This window comes from Pseudochaenichthys georgianus, chromosome 5, assembly GCF_902827115.2.
Source record: "Pseudochaenichthys georgianus chromosome 5, fPseGeo1.2, whole genome shotgun sequence".
NCBI classification, from domain to species: domain Eukaryota; kingdom Metazoa; phylum Chordata; class Actinopteri; order Perciformes; family Channichthyidae; genus Pseudochaenichthys; species Pseudochaenichthys georgianus.
Genome location: NC_047507.1, coordinates 41488072 through 41502536, shown reverse-complemented (window position 1 = coordinate 41502536; position 14465 = coordinate 41488072). Strand labels below are relative to the sequence as shown.

Below are 14465 nucleotides of genomic sequence, written 5' to 3'. Positions count from 1 at the left end.
TATTTTGCTAAACATTTGCTAGATACATGTTGGCTAGCTAATGAGCTTCACATATCAACCTGAAAAACTGCGAGGCTCCACTCGCAGCCCCCTCCCCCCCTTCCGCACCACAGTTACGGTACGTCCACACGGCGGCTTTGGAAAAAGCTTGCCGGTGGGCGTGTCTGAAGCTCGACCAACAACCAATCACATGAATCTCCCGCCCCGGACACACAAGCAGCGGTTTGATTGGCTAGAGCTTGTACTGGCATATGATTTGATTGGCTGACGCTTCCACCGAAAGCTTCAGAAGATTAAAAAGTTGAACATTGCTCAACTTTTGAGTCCTGAGATGCCTGGATATCTCCGCTTTGCTTCCCATAATGCAGTTCGGCGAAAAGTGATGCAAAGTGACGTCGCTCCGCTGCGAGATGCTGCACGCACCCCCAACTCTGACTGACTTCCCTCGTCCCTGTGTAACTGGGAAGCGGATAGAATTGGATCATAAGATCGTGGTGTTTTTGCAACTTCAGCATAGGGGAGAGGGATGTTTATTGAATTTTGACTTAACACATGTGTGGCTCTGCCGCTCAGCGCTGCTGCTTGCCTCTGTCTGTGTCTGCGTTCTTTCGCACCTGCCTGTAATTTGAGAAGGTCCCGCCTCTATGGCTGGCTCCCGCCCGGAAAATCTTCAGTGTTGATTGACACTTCAGTAATAGTGCTGTGGGCGGGACATTGCTCGTGTACACAGAGCGGTGACTGCAGCCAGAGAAACGGCCGCATCAGAGCCAAAGTTTTATCGGCAATTTGATAAAAAAAAAGGCCCATACCGATAATCGGTCAAATGCGGAATATCGGCCCTGATAATCCGCCAGGCCGATTATCGGTCGACCCCTAGAATGAATATACACACACTACATAATTAAAACGTTTTGAAATAAGGAGGCAGCTCAAGGAAGTCAATCCTGGTGACGTTCCTAAAATAGATTCTCTCAGCTTCCAGACCCTCGTCGTTCCCATGCAGTGGGAACCAGGCTTCCCATGAGTGTGTTTGTGTTCATGTGCAGCATTGTGGTCACTTCTTCCTTATTATCTCTGTCCAAAATGTCCACCTCTCCCCTGAGAGGGCCGAGCCTGTCCTTCCTCCGTCTCTCATTGCCTCCATCTGTTCTCCCACTACTGACTCCAATAATAGATTCTGTTCGGCTGACTTGATGGTTCCGCTCCAGCAGAGTCCACACATCTCGTTCTCTCCATGGCTCAAGATTGTTGAGTTTGATGACACGATTGATTGTGAACTAAGGCAAGGCAGTAACTAAAGCCGCGTTCGTTCACACTAGGGCTGCACGCTTTTGGGAAAAACATCTAATTGCGATTTTTCTGACAAATATTGCGTTTGCGATTCGAATTGCGATATTTGTTTTGAAGCGACCCAACGGAAGTTTATTGTAAAATGCGGCCATACCTCCGGCTAGGAAGGTCGTATCAACGTACTCCCGTCTCTAGCACCCCGCAGCCCGAGCTACGATTGAAAGAACTGAACTTACATGAAACTTCCGTTGGGTTGCTTTAAAGCTTCAGTTGAAGATTCACCCTGTAATAGATGTAAAACATGTGATGGAGCATTACTAACCTGTAGGTGCGCAAATGTGGCGCACCTACAGTGTTACTCGTTACTTTATGTGTACACATATAAATCATTAGTCAAAACAGGGCTACATTTGATTTAATTAAAAGGTATAATATGTGGTAAACTGAAGAGCCCTTTGGGAGCCGAAAGAGCCGGCTCTCCTTGGTGAGCCGAATGATCCGGCTCAGCAAGAAGAGCCGGAATTCCCATCACTAGAACAATGACTTCTTCTGCGAGGATTTATAAAAGCAGCTGGAATCCCTTAAGTTGCTATTGGATAAAAAAAGTTAGGAAACGCCCCTATAGGAAACGCCCCTATAGGAAACGCCTCCTTGCTGGGTCTGCAGCCAGACCCATCTCACATAAGTGGCCGCTTAGGGCCCCGCAGCCACTAAGGGCCCCCTAGCAAAAAATAAATAATTTAATCTTTTTTTTTTTAAATTAAATAATCTCAGTAAGTATGTTTAATTAATTGTGTTAATATGCCTCGAGTGCCTACTCTCAAAGTAATATATTATATGATTGAGTCAATCATATAATACATTAACCGTGCTTTACCTGAACCTCATCATGACACTAGAGAGGACGGCAGGATTGTAATTTCCTGTGTTCAGTGAATGCAACAGAGGCAAGACACCAGACCAACCAGAGAGTTGAATGGAAATAAACATCCGTCTTATTGGCGGAAATCCCTCTCGTCTGTCAAAGGGAGAATCTAGTAATTATGTATGTTAGTAGGCTAACTGTAGTGTGATTACTGATTGTATAGAAGTAACGCGTGTCGGGCAATGTTAGTAACTGTAGTGTGATTACTGAATTATAAAAGTAACACGTTACATTCTTCCGTTACCGACAAAAGTAATATTATTACAGTAACGCGTTACACCCAACTCTGCTGATGGCTGATGATATATTAGCAATGATGTCACAGGAAGCAAATGTTGTGTGATTTTGTCCCATAAATACCTTATTGGTCTGCAGTGGCCCGTCTTTACTGCTGTTCTCTGAAATGTCATCGTTACATGGATCCACAGATTCATCAACAAACTTGGAGACAGCTGGCTCTTACAGTACTGCAGTCTACCAACGTGTTTCTATAAGACTCTGAAACAGCCTGTGCAGCTCAGTTGAAATGCAGTTTTAGTTCAACTACTACACCGACAAAGAGAGCATCATTAAAATGTGTGTGTGTGTGTGTGTGTGTGTGTGTGTGTGTGTGTGTGTGTGTGTGTGTGTGTGTGTGTGTGTGTGTGTGTGTGTGTGTGTGTGTGTGTGTGTGTGTGTGTGTGTGTGTGTGTGTGTGTGTGTGTGTGTGTGTGTGTGTGTGTGTGTGTGTGTGTGTGTGTGTGTGTGTGTGTGTGTGTGTGTGTGTGTGTGTGTGTGTGTGTGTGTGTGTGTGTGTGTGTGTGTGTGTGTGTGTGTACGCATCAGCAGGCAGAGACTGGAACGTTTTCATGTTGGTGTTACTGGGGATACTGTCTTCCTCACTGTTGCTAGGAAACCTCCAATCATACTTGATTTCGCAGCTACACTCGCGGTTCGATTCTTCGAGTCAGCATTGTGCTGACGGCATGAAATCCTGTAGTGCAAGGCCAAGTAGCATTAACAAGCTGTCGAGGGCTGTGTGTGTGTGTTCCCCTCTCCTGTGTGTAGTCATGAATATGAAGCAGCTTCTGGCTTTATTCAGTCACTCACACAGCGCATCAAACAAAAGTTAGAGTGAGTGCGCCTCCAATTACTAGCTCTGAACCAGGATGATGTGGAGGGGCTGGTGGAGGGTGTGTGCACCAGGTGGAGGGTGTGTGCACCAGGTGGAGGGTGTGTGCACCAGCTGGAGGGTGTGTGCACCAGGTGGAGGGTGTGTGCACCAGGTGGAGGGTGTGTGCACCAGCTGGAGGGTGTGTGCACCAGGTGGACTGATGATGTGAACAGTTGTTACTGATACTGAGCAACATTGATAAGATTACGTTTGCCCTTCTTGATAATAAATAAGGAAGATGGGCAGGTAAAAAAGTGAATTATAGAATTACCATAAAACCTGTTGCAAACTTTCATTAGATGTTGAACAGCTACTTCTTTTTTTTAGTTTTTAAATTTCCTGGACAATTGTGTGCATTCTGAGTGAAAAGCCTGCCTGGTTCCCAGTCTGCCAGGCTGCTTGGCTAAAGGCTCCGTGTGTGTAGCATCCTTCACACAGCTTCCTCTGTGCACAGCTGAGGGATACGTGAACACCTTTGAGACGAGACCAACCATCTGAATTTTTGCTGTTCCCATTTTAAAGATTCAATGGGTCAAGACAACTCGGTCACACGACGGAATGGATCCTGGAAGAGGTTTCAGGGAGGCAGCATGATGTCGAGCTGATCAGAGTAAATGTCGTACGCGGTGATCGACAGGGTCTTAAAATGTCTGTAATAGACCATTACCATCCTTCATTTGAACTCATCCTTTGAAATGATTATAACGCATATTTAATAACATTTTCCGCTTTTTGTTATGGTTAGATTTCAGAACATGGTGATGAGGGCATGGAGGGAATAGATGAACAGAAACGATGTTTCACTCTTCATCCCAACACAGGAGAGAATGATTTGTATTGTGCTGTAACATTGGATGCTAATAAAAACACAGCGGCCATTCGGCATAAACACATTTTAACAATGAAGTTTTGCAAAGAAATGTGTGCACATGCCTTGAACAGTTGACTTTTCATGGTCTCTTTAATTGTGTCTGGGCTTGTTCTGTAGTCGGCAGCGCCCCTTCAGCCAAAGTCTTGAAGAGGGGAGCGTTTCTGCCTGAACAGTGATCAGAAGTCGTGAAGACTCTGATCAGGACCGCATTAGGCTCCTCAAAGAAACCGTGGTACCAGAGATCGCGGTAACAGAATATTTTCCGTCTGACGGATTTTTTTTAACAATGACGGACAAATCTGAAAGCAGTCATTTTGACAGATTAGAACAAACTCGGAACAGCGCCAAAGTTTCCCCGCAGCGAGGCTCCGGTGTTATGCCGTGCTATGCTCGCCCTCCAAAAAGGAAATCATACTGTTTCCAAACCTAACTGTGCAGATCATTGAAATGTCTGAATTTGGGCTTTACGCTGTGCACGCTCCCGCCAGGTGCAGCAGCCATGCATAACACGCCCCCCCCCCCCCCCCCCCCCCTGTCAGAGTTGTGTAAAGGCTAACGGGTAATTCTGGATTTTGACGGAAGTTTTACGATCCTGTCCGTCAAAAATGACGGGCAGCGAAACCTCTGAGTGGTACATACTCTGTTTTAATCCGTCAACATGATTGACAGCCCCTTTTCCCCCATCATTATTACAAAAAAGATATATATATATTAGACCTCTGGTTAGTGCTGCGTACCGGTACGCCGAACCGGTACTGGACTTGTAAAAAGTTTCGGTTCAAGTCCGGTTAAAACCGGAACGCCAGGAACCGGTACTTGGACTCGCAAAAAAACTAGCACTTACGTATATTCTGGTGTCTGTGGTTATTTAAACATTCCCTGATAAACGTGATTCAGTGTCAATAAATGAGTGCTAATCCCAGTGTGCTCAGTGTACAACATCACATGTCATTTCACCTTCGATTCACGGTTTGAAGACGTAGCATTTCCCCACATGCTAATGATAACCGGAAGTGAAGAATTTTCAGAATAAAAGTATTAAGTAAATAGTGTGAACTTCCGGATTTTCAGAATAAAACTGATTTAAATTAAATAGTGTATTTAATTCAAAATTACGCCATATCAACATTGATTTTAATTTCTAACAGTATGTATGTACATCACTATGTATGTAGTATGTACTGTATAATGTAAACATTATTATTATATTGAACTTTGTAGTAGTTCACTGTAGTTGCTGTCATAAGTCATTTGTAGACTAAGTGGAAAAAAGTGTTTTTTTTACATTTGTACTTTTTAGAGAAATGTAGACACAAGTTGGAAGGGAGCACAATAAACCTGACGAGTTTGAATTTCAGTTGTTTATGAGTTAATTTCAATTGATAATTAGCTCACAATAAGTTCACTTTAGTTACTCGCACAACTTGACACAAGCCATGGGTTCAGGTCCGGACTTATAAGTCCGGACCTGAACCTGAACCTCTGGACTTGAGTCCGGACCTGAACCTGAATGTGAGTCCAGGTACGCAGCACTACCTCTGGTGGTACAATCTGTTCCTTTGATGCCCCCGACCTGTGAAGACTTGTGAAGCTGCCACTGAATATCGGAGAGAGGCGGACTGACCATGAAGGACTTACTGCTTTCAGTATGACTGTTAATGCTGTGGCTCAGACTCACAGTGTATATGAATAGAAGGGTGCATTAGGGACTGTACTCTTATGGTGTTGTACTTCTGCTTCACTGAGTTTCACCATTAAACATCACAACTCAGAATCTGGTCTGAGTAAAGTGCTGTTTCTCAGTCTGTAGAAGCAGCTGCTGCCGTGCTGGGTAACAGTGAGGGAACAGGAGAAAATAGCCTTTGACCTCCCTACTTTCCTCTCTGTTAGAGGAGTTTCTGCATTCTTTCCGATGTGTGCATACTTCTCCCCGCCATAATCAGCATGTAGAAACCCAACATATCATTTCTGCAACACAGTGTGTGCTCACATTGGCCCAGCACGTTGGTGCTCCACCGTGACTTTACATTGTGAGCATGATTACAGCTGATGTCAGACTGGAGCTTCTGTCTGCTCCTTAGAGACCTCAAGCTTTTCCCCCTGAGGGATATTATGCACGTGTTGATTTATAGCATAAGTATAGAAATGATCCTGAGAAATGTACCGTTTCGACCAGCGTCATGGATCTTAAAGATTGCCACCCAAAAGTACCTGGAAGAGAAAATGATTTAAACAAAACTCCACCCAAATTGTTTGTTTACTGTTGTTCAGTGCTCAGCGTTCTCGTATGACAGATTTTCTTCCAACAAAACAAACGGAAGAACATTTAGATTAAATTGTCATTCTCCGTATTTTCTCATTTTAGGAGCTTTTATTGCAAATTATCATTCCAATGTTGAGTGAAATTATAGAGTGAAAGTGAGAGATAGGTGTGATAGAAAATACACACGAGACACTGTTCTGTCTTTGTTGAAGTCTTTGGTCATATTGGCCGTCCTCTCAGACCTTTAAGCCGCTAACGACAGAGTCCAGGAGAGGGTTTAGTGCTAAGTTGCTAATGATAGCCTGTGTGTGGGTCTCTGTGTCCCCACCCTATGTTAATGTGAGTGTCCCGTTGGACAGCTGCCATCCACCACTGCCCCGAACAATGGGATGTTACACACACACACGCACACACACACACACACACACACGCACGCACGCACGCACGCACGCACACCTCTACCCTAAGCCGCTGTCTTGCGGAGGTTACATCATAGCTGTGTGCAGTACACACAACTCATATTAGTTTTCTGAATAGAACCGTGACTAATACGTGGAAACTAGTAAAGATCATCCCTTTTCAAAAAAGGATCTAAGATAAATGACGTTCTTTATTGACGGCACAGTTAGTGCTGCGTACCTGGACTCACATTCAGGTTCAGGTCCGGACTCAAGTCCAGAGGTTCAGGTTCAGGTCCGGACTTATAAGTCCGGACCTGAACCCATGGCTTGTGTCAAGTTGTGTGAGTAACTAAAGTGAACTTATTGTGAGCTAATTATCAATTGAAAATTAACTCATAATCAACTCAAATTCAAACTCATCAGGTTTATTGTGCTCCCTTGCAACTTGTGTCTACATTTCTCTACAAAGTACAAATGTGCCACTTAGTCTACAAATGACTTATGACAGCAACTACAGTGAACTACTACAAAGTTCAAACATTTATTTCATTTACCAAACTAAAGTAACCAAACAGTCCCTGAGCTGACTGAGCCTAAATCCCTAAAACGTTGCTGAAAGGTAGAGTGTAGAGTAGACTATACGCATCACACTGTTACACACCTAATATACAGTATAGGCTACACTCTAGTGACTGTACAGTCAGAGTGTACTGTACTGTCTGTGCACCATGTATTTTCTACAACTCTACAATACATACTGTTAGAAATTAAAATCAATGTTGATATGGCGTAATTTTGAATTAAAAACACTAATTTAAATCACTTTTATTCTGAAAAAACCGAAAGTTCACACTATTAATTTAAAACTTTTATTCTGAAAATTCTTCACTTCCGGTTAGCATTAGCATGTGGCGAAATTCTACGTTTTCAAACCGTAAATCGAAGGTGAAATGACATGTGATGTTGTACACTGAGCACACTGGGATTAGCACTCATTTATTGACGCTGAATAACGTTTATCAGGGAATGTTTAAATAACCACAGACACCAGAATATACGTAAGTGCTAGTTTTTTTGCGAGTCCAAGTACCGGTTCCTGACGTTCCGGTTTTAACCGGACTTGAACCGAAACTTTTTACAAGTCCAGTACCGGTTCGGCGTACCGGTACGCAGCACTAGGCACAGTTCTCCGCAGTGAGTTCTTTCACACACATGTATTAATGTTCCTGTAGATGTTTTTTTGTTCATTTACTCTTTATAAAGAAGTTTGAACTGTTTCAAAGCAATTCAATATCACATTACATTGTCTTTTTATTTGTACAAATTCAATTATTTTGAATGAATAACTGCATTCTTATTCTATTTAGTCTGCTACATAACTTTCTTTCACTTTCTCACACGGCCACATGTGTGTGTGGCCTGCCGGCTCACTTTATTCTCTTCCATCACTCCAGAGTAGGGCTGCACCATATTGGAAAAGCTGACATTGCGACTTCGTTCCCCTGCGATATGGAAAAATACAGGAATTGAAAAAAATACCGGGGTTTTTCCGCAAACCATCCTTTCTTGAACTGTAATGCTATACAAGTGGTATCTCTTTAACTATATTCAACCGGATGAAGGATTTTAGTCACGGACGTCTGGATCTGAAGTTACATGGGACATGAGAGACGCGCAAGCAGCAAAATAATTGTAACATGACGTGTTTGAGTTAATTTGCCTACTTAATATCGCAAGTTGTTTTTTTAAGAATCGCACGTCCACGCGATGTGAATATCGCGATTATCGTCATGGCACGATATACCGTGCAGCCCTACTCCAGAGTGTTCAGTGGCTTCCTATCGGAAGCAATGCGCCCCTAATTCTTTCCATAATTATAACTGAACACATTCACGCGACTGCTGCTTTTGCTGCACATCACTTACATTCCCTGTTTGTAAAATGAACAAAAACAGTCAACTTGATTTTTCCCATATGATATTCAGTCATGCCTCTGAAGTGTGCAGAGTGGTAAATGGTAACGCTGGTACCTCCAAGACTTTGTCTCAAAGCAACATGATGTCAGTGTGAAGAGTTATACCTTCCCCTGAAGCATTGAGTGCATTGAGAAGTTATTGCTTGCACCACAACAGATACTTTATGCTGTGCGCCGGCAGGTGCACCTGCACTCCGCATAAGAGTGACGATCCAGATGAAGTCTGCAGCTGGAATAGCTTCCTGTCCGGCAGCAGGGACTGTTTGATGACCCGCTACTTGCTCTCATGTATGCCCCATCACATCTCCTTCCACCACAGTGTGCTGCCCCTCGTCATGGCGACATCACTCAAAGGACTAATTGACTTGTTACTCATTTCTTATGTCTGATTTTTGTTTGTTTCTTCCGTGTTTGCGTAAGTGGGTCTTTTCAAAGAAAGTCCCAGAGCCTGGAGGTTCAGTATATTTGATGGTGCCAAGGCAAACATTACAATGAGGAAAAAGCAAACCGCTCAAATGAAGCGAGAATTGTCTTTGTGTGGATGCCCTCAGCAGCCTGCACACAGAGAGCAGCAGGGGTGGGTGGGCAGGAGACGTATGCACACGTCGGTCAAAGATAAAGTCCTAGCAATGCGTAGAGGTGGGATCTTGGGAAACGGTGGCGCAGTGGGCTGTGCATCTGATCATCAGATCAAGGGGGGTGCTGGGGAACTCCAGTTCGAAACCCGCTCCTGCCGCCACTGCGTCAGGCCGTTGTGTCCGTGGGCAAGACACTTCACCCGGACTTGCTCCTGTGGGTATTGTCCACAGTGACCATTGCATGTATAACACATATGTGTAATGTGTATCTGTAAAGCGCTTTGAGCATCTGGAAAAGCGCTATAATAAATGCAAGGAATTATTATTATTATTAGAGGTGATCCCTGAGATCCGGATATCCGTCTGGTCTTGTCTCCAGGCCTCTGTCACCCCAGGGTGATTTCTTGAGGGCCATAACATGTACCACCCACGGGAACTCCCTCTGCCCACCCAGCTCTGCTGTGTCCACTGAGACCTGTCCAGAGAGCCCACTGGCATGTCATCCAGGGACTTCCTTAAAAGGACCTGATTAAGGGAACCTGGGGGACTTTAATGTTTTAATTTCTGGAAGGAGTTTTTCCGGAAGAGAGCGCAGGACGATTTTCCACCCTCCCCCTCCTCACCCCCCTTTCTGAAGTTCATCTGCCGAGGAGGAATGTGTTCGGCAATTGTTAGGGGTTTCTCTATAAATAGCTTCTTGTCAGCCGGGCAGACATTCGTACAGTAACTCATTGGAATACTAACTCACAATCTTCCTACACATGTGTTTTGTGAAGCAGAAGGTCAGAAGGATTTACAGTCTGCCACATGGACCACACTCAGATAGTCATCCTTTATTTTGATGATGGTAAACCGTCCAGGCCCCGAGTCAGCAGAGCAGCCAATCATGATGCTCCCTCCACAGAATGTCTTCTTTGGGATGATGTCATTGTTTGGTGTGCAGTGCCTTTTCCCTGCCATACAAAGCGCTGCGTGTTGTTCCCCTTTAATTCAGCCTTAGTTCAATCCGACTACAGAGCGTGTCCCAGTAGCGTTATGCGGAGCTGAAGTGCTCTTTGGCAAAGTGCAGGAGGGCAGTGGTGTGCTTTTGGAAAGCAGCTGCTTCCTCCATGTGGCCCTACCATGGCCCCTATGGCCTATCGCCTTCAGCTGTGACTGGGGTTCTTCACTGCGTTGATCGTCCTGCATTGGCCTTTGGAGGCATCTTTGCGTGGCGCCCACTGCTAGGGTTAGTCATTATTATAAAGTAGCTGGAAAACATTTCTAATCTTGTTTCAGTGATCAAAACAATGTTTGCTTACTCAATTTGTCTTTGTTAAAGTCAACCTACTGTGTGTGTGTGTGTGTGTGTGTGTGTGTGTGTGTGTGTGTGTGTGTGTGTGTGTGTGTGTGTGTGTGTGTGTGTGTGTGTGTGTGTGTGTGTGTGTGTGTGTGTGTGTTTGTGTGTGTGTGTGTGTGTGTGTGTGTGTGTGTGTGTGTGTGTGTGTGTGTGTGTGTGTGTGTGTGTGTGTGTGTGTGTGTGTGTGTGTGTGTGTGTGTGTGTGTGTGTGTGTACTCCCAATCATGTCACTAATTAGAAACTTGCTTCATTTCCCCTCCCCCTCATACTGTGAATGAGGGTGTTGAATGGGGCATTGTGGGTAGCTGCTGGAATTACAGCCCCCAACTCCTCCCTCCCTCCCTCTCTCTTTCTCTCTCCCTCGCTTATTATCATTAGTCACATTCCATCAGCACTCAGTGAGCATTGAGGCTTGCGAGCACTTGTTTGTGACCATTCCCCTTGCTGTATCCCCCCTCTCCCTCACACCCCTGTCTCCCCCTTTCACCATTGTCTTCCTGCAGCCCTGTTTCTATCCACCAATGTCACTCTGCCAGTGTTTCCCTTCAAAACGCTCGGTGCCCTGCCTGCTGTTGTCCTCCTCCAGCATATAGGATAGTTGAGTTGAGAATGAGTGAAAGGCTGGACTCGGTGAAGCGGACGATGGCTCAATTGAATGTGCCTCTCAGGAATGCTCCGTTGTGTTGGAGTCCTTTGGCCGCAGCTCAGGCTCCAGTCCATGTGTGGTGGGTCGGGCTCCAGTCCATGTGTGGTGGGTCGGGCTGGGTAGCTTTAGGGGAAGAAGGATCTGACTCTGCTGGTCCTGATCATCCACTACAGGTTACATGTGTCTCAGTAATGCACCAGTTAGGCATACAGCTCTGTTGAAGCCGTTCACCTGCCTTCACTCTGAGGCCCTCTCTCCTTACGGGAACACATGCTGTCATCTGGAGGACTGGATGGATATCTGCTTTCATGTTCCAAAAGCTCTTTATTGTTCTCATGCTGCAGCACCTCTCTTCACCCTCTGTCTGAAACCAGAGCCCAGTCTGCTCTGATTGGTTAGCTGGCCGGCTCTGTTGGGATTGGTCAGCCGCTTGGAGATGTCCTGCACCTTTACCTGTAATGTGTTGGAGTGCTATAATCAGGGGTGCACACAACTTTCTCAGTGAGGCACTCCGATGAGGGCCTGGAGTCAGGGTGTGGTACTCTTCTGGCTGCACTCAAAGTGATTTGATGAAGCCCTCTATATCGCGAACGTCAACGGGAGGGGGGGTGCTAGTGGAGTACTTCAGGAAAGTCGATGGGGGGGGGGGGGCCAGTGGAGTACTTCGTGACCACAGAGTGTGAACGTTGTGATCAGCTGTTTTAGCGCAGTTCTCCAGTGAAGGGGGGAGTCTCCCTCCGCAGCCGGTTGGCGTAGTTTTGGCACAGTTCCGTCGTACAGACCGACGTTAACAGCAGCCCTGTCTGTGCACACGGAGACCGACTCTGTCGTCCGGTGATCTAACCGCCTTCTGGAAAAGCTTCACAAGTACGTCGGTACGCAAAGCGCTTTGTGACACAAGTGACGGTACGCGTTTCAGATTGTTGCCGCGCATGCGTACCTGCGTACCAGTTATGTGCACCCCTGGCTATAATGGCACTCCAACACATTGACACTATTCAATAATATATATATTGAATAGTAGGGCGAGTGTAACCTAGTGATGTCACTATGTCACAGAAGTCAACAAAGGTGTCCAATGGAGGCGTTTCAGGCAGGGTGTGGGAGAGAAACACATGGAGGCAAGACTTCACATACTTAATCATTTCCATGGCATTAGCCACAACCAGCCCGGCGTGTCTAAAGTGTTCGAATGATGGTGCCGTGTTGGGAGGGGCTCGTTTCTTCTAGTGCTTAAACATTGAAATCCAGGAAGGCTATATTTAGTTGCTTATCAGATGGAATACATTGTAGTTGTTTTAGGAACGCTCACAATCTTGTTCTATTTGTCAAACTCTCTGGTGTTTTGTTGGAACGCCGACTGTATCATAGAAACGTCCTGTTTCTGCAGAAAGTGCTGGAACAAGCTGAAGTCCATTACCTAAAGGAACATTTAGATAAAGGCAATTCCTATCCCACACTTCCTGCTCTCTCATCACATCAAACCCACACCTTTAGCCTTTTAGAGTCACCAGAGGGGAAATGAGATTTGTACCATCACAGAATTGAATCAGAAATCCATTCTCTTGTTCTCATGTGTCTCACAATGTGAATGAAGTTGAGCCTTATTGGATCATTCGCTGCGGGAAAGAGAAACCTCTCCAGCTGACATCGGGCCAGAGTTATGGTTCTCCAGTGAACTCTAGTTTTTGACTGGCAGCTTTCGGCAAATTAAGATGGATGAGCACTTGAGTGGACTGTTGCTCTTAGGTGAGCAGAGCGAAAGCATGCAGGTTTGGAGAGTTATTGGAAAGACAAGTCCAGCTCAAATCTGACTCTGCCCGAGAGGAGGAAGCTCTGTTTCTCTTAGGCGTCTTGAAGTCCTTCCTGCCTCCGCTCCGTGGGGCTCTGGGTTGGTGCTCTCTCAGGACCATCTGCACAGGACTGTAAGCACATCTCTGCTGAGAGCCGTCACACTGACCAGAGTGCAGGGCTGACGACTCCCTCCCCCCCGGAGGGTCAGAGGAGCAAGTCTTTCTTGTGCTTTGGATTTGATGAATGGAGGTGTGGTCATTGGTATCATTGAGTAAACAAACAAACATTTGCAAGGAAGTGAGTTTTATACTTAATTGCCACTGAAATGATATAGATAACGATGATCATCAGTCTGCGAAAAGGTATGCGTCCCACCGTCCGGGACGTGTTATTTACAATATCGGACAGTAGATCTTTCAATTGACTTGTTATTGATAAATTCAGTTTACAAAAGGCAGAACTCATTCGCAAATTGTACGTGTCCGCCATTGTTCGTTTAGAAATGTTAGTTTCGGTTCTGCTTTAGAGATGGGCGAGTCCGGATTCATCCGGATCATTAACCCGGGTCGTGACGAGTCTCCCCTCTCCGTTAACCCGAGTCCTTTGAGTCCTACACCTGGTGTGACGTACACATTAAAACTATACATTGCGTCACTCTACTTATAACATGTAAAATAACATTACAACGTACCCCAGTCCGTCTGCCTACCCTATAGCTTCCAGAAGTTATCCTTTGGCTCATCGTTTGGCTCAGGGGAGGGGGATCAGTGAAGCTTCCTGCAGCAGACTCGTGGGGACTCAGAGGAGCCGTAAGTTACGGCTCTGCCCGTTTAAAAAACCGTGGGAAAATGTAAAATACGATGGGGAAGAAGAAGATTCCAGTGGCCCCAATTTTTGTCCATAAAAATGTATTCGGACAAGTACATTTCCAAACTCACTGGTCCATGGACAAGTACTCTCTAAAACGTGTTCTCACACTGATCATACTTAATGTGCTCTGGTATATTGTTTTGTGTGTCCTTGAGTTTCATTGTTGGCATTGTGCCATGCCTTTACCCCCATTCCCACATACAGGAGATGCCACAACAAAGTGTGTGTGTGTGTGTGTGTGTGTGTGTGTGTGTGTGTGTGTGTGTGTGTGTGTGTGTGTGTGTGTGTGTGCGTGTCTTTTCTTCCCAACCTCCCTTTGGATAAGCCTACTGGAGATCTGCCTGAACTCGTAGGAGATAA

The 14465-nt window shown here is 45.4% G+C and overlaps 1 protein-coding gene across 1 annotated transcript in view; it reads left to right on the top strand.

Moving 5' to 3' along the window:
* Window positions 1–14465, top strand: part of plxnb1b (plexin b1b) — a 135867-nt gene that overhangs the window by 53787 nt on the left and 67615 nt on the right.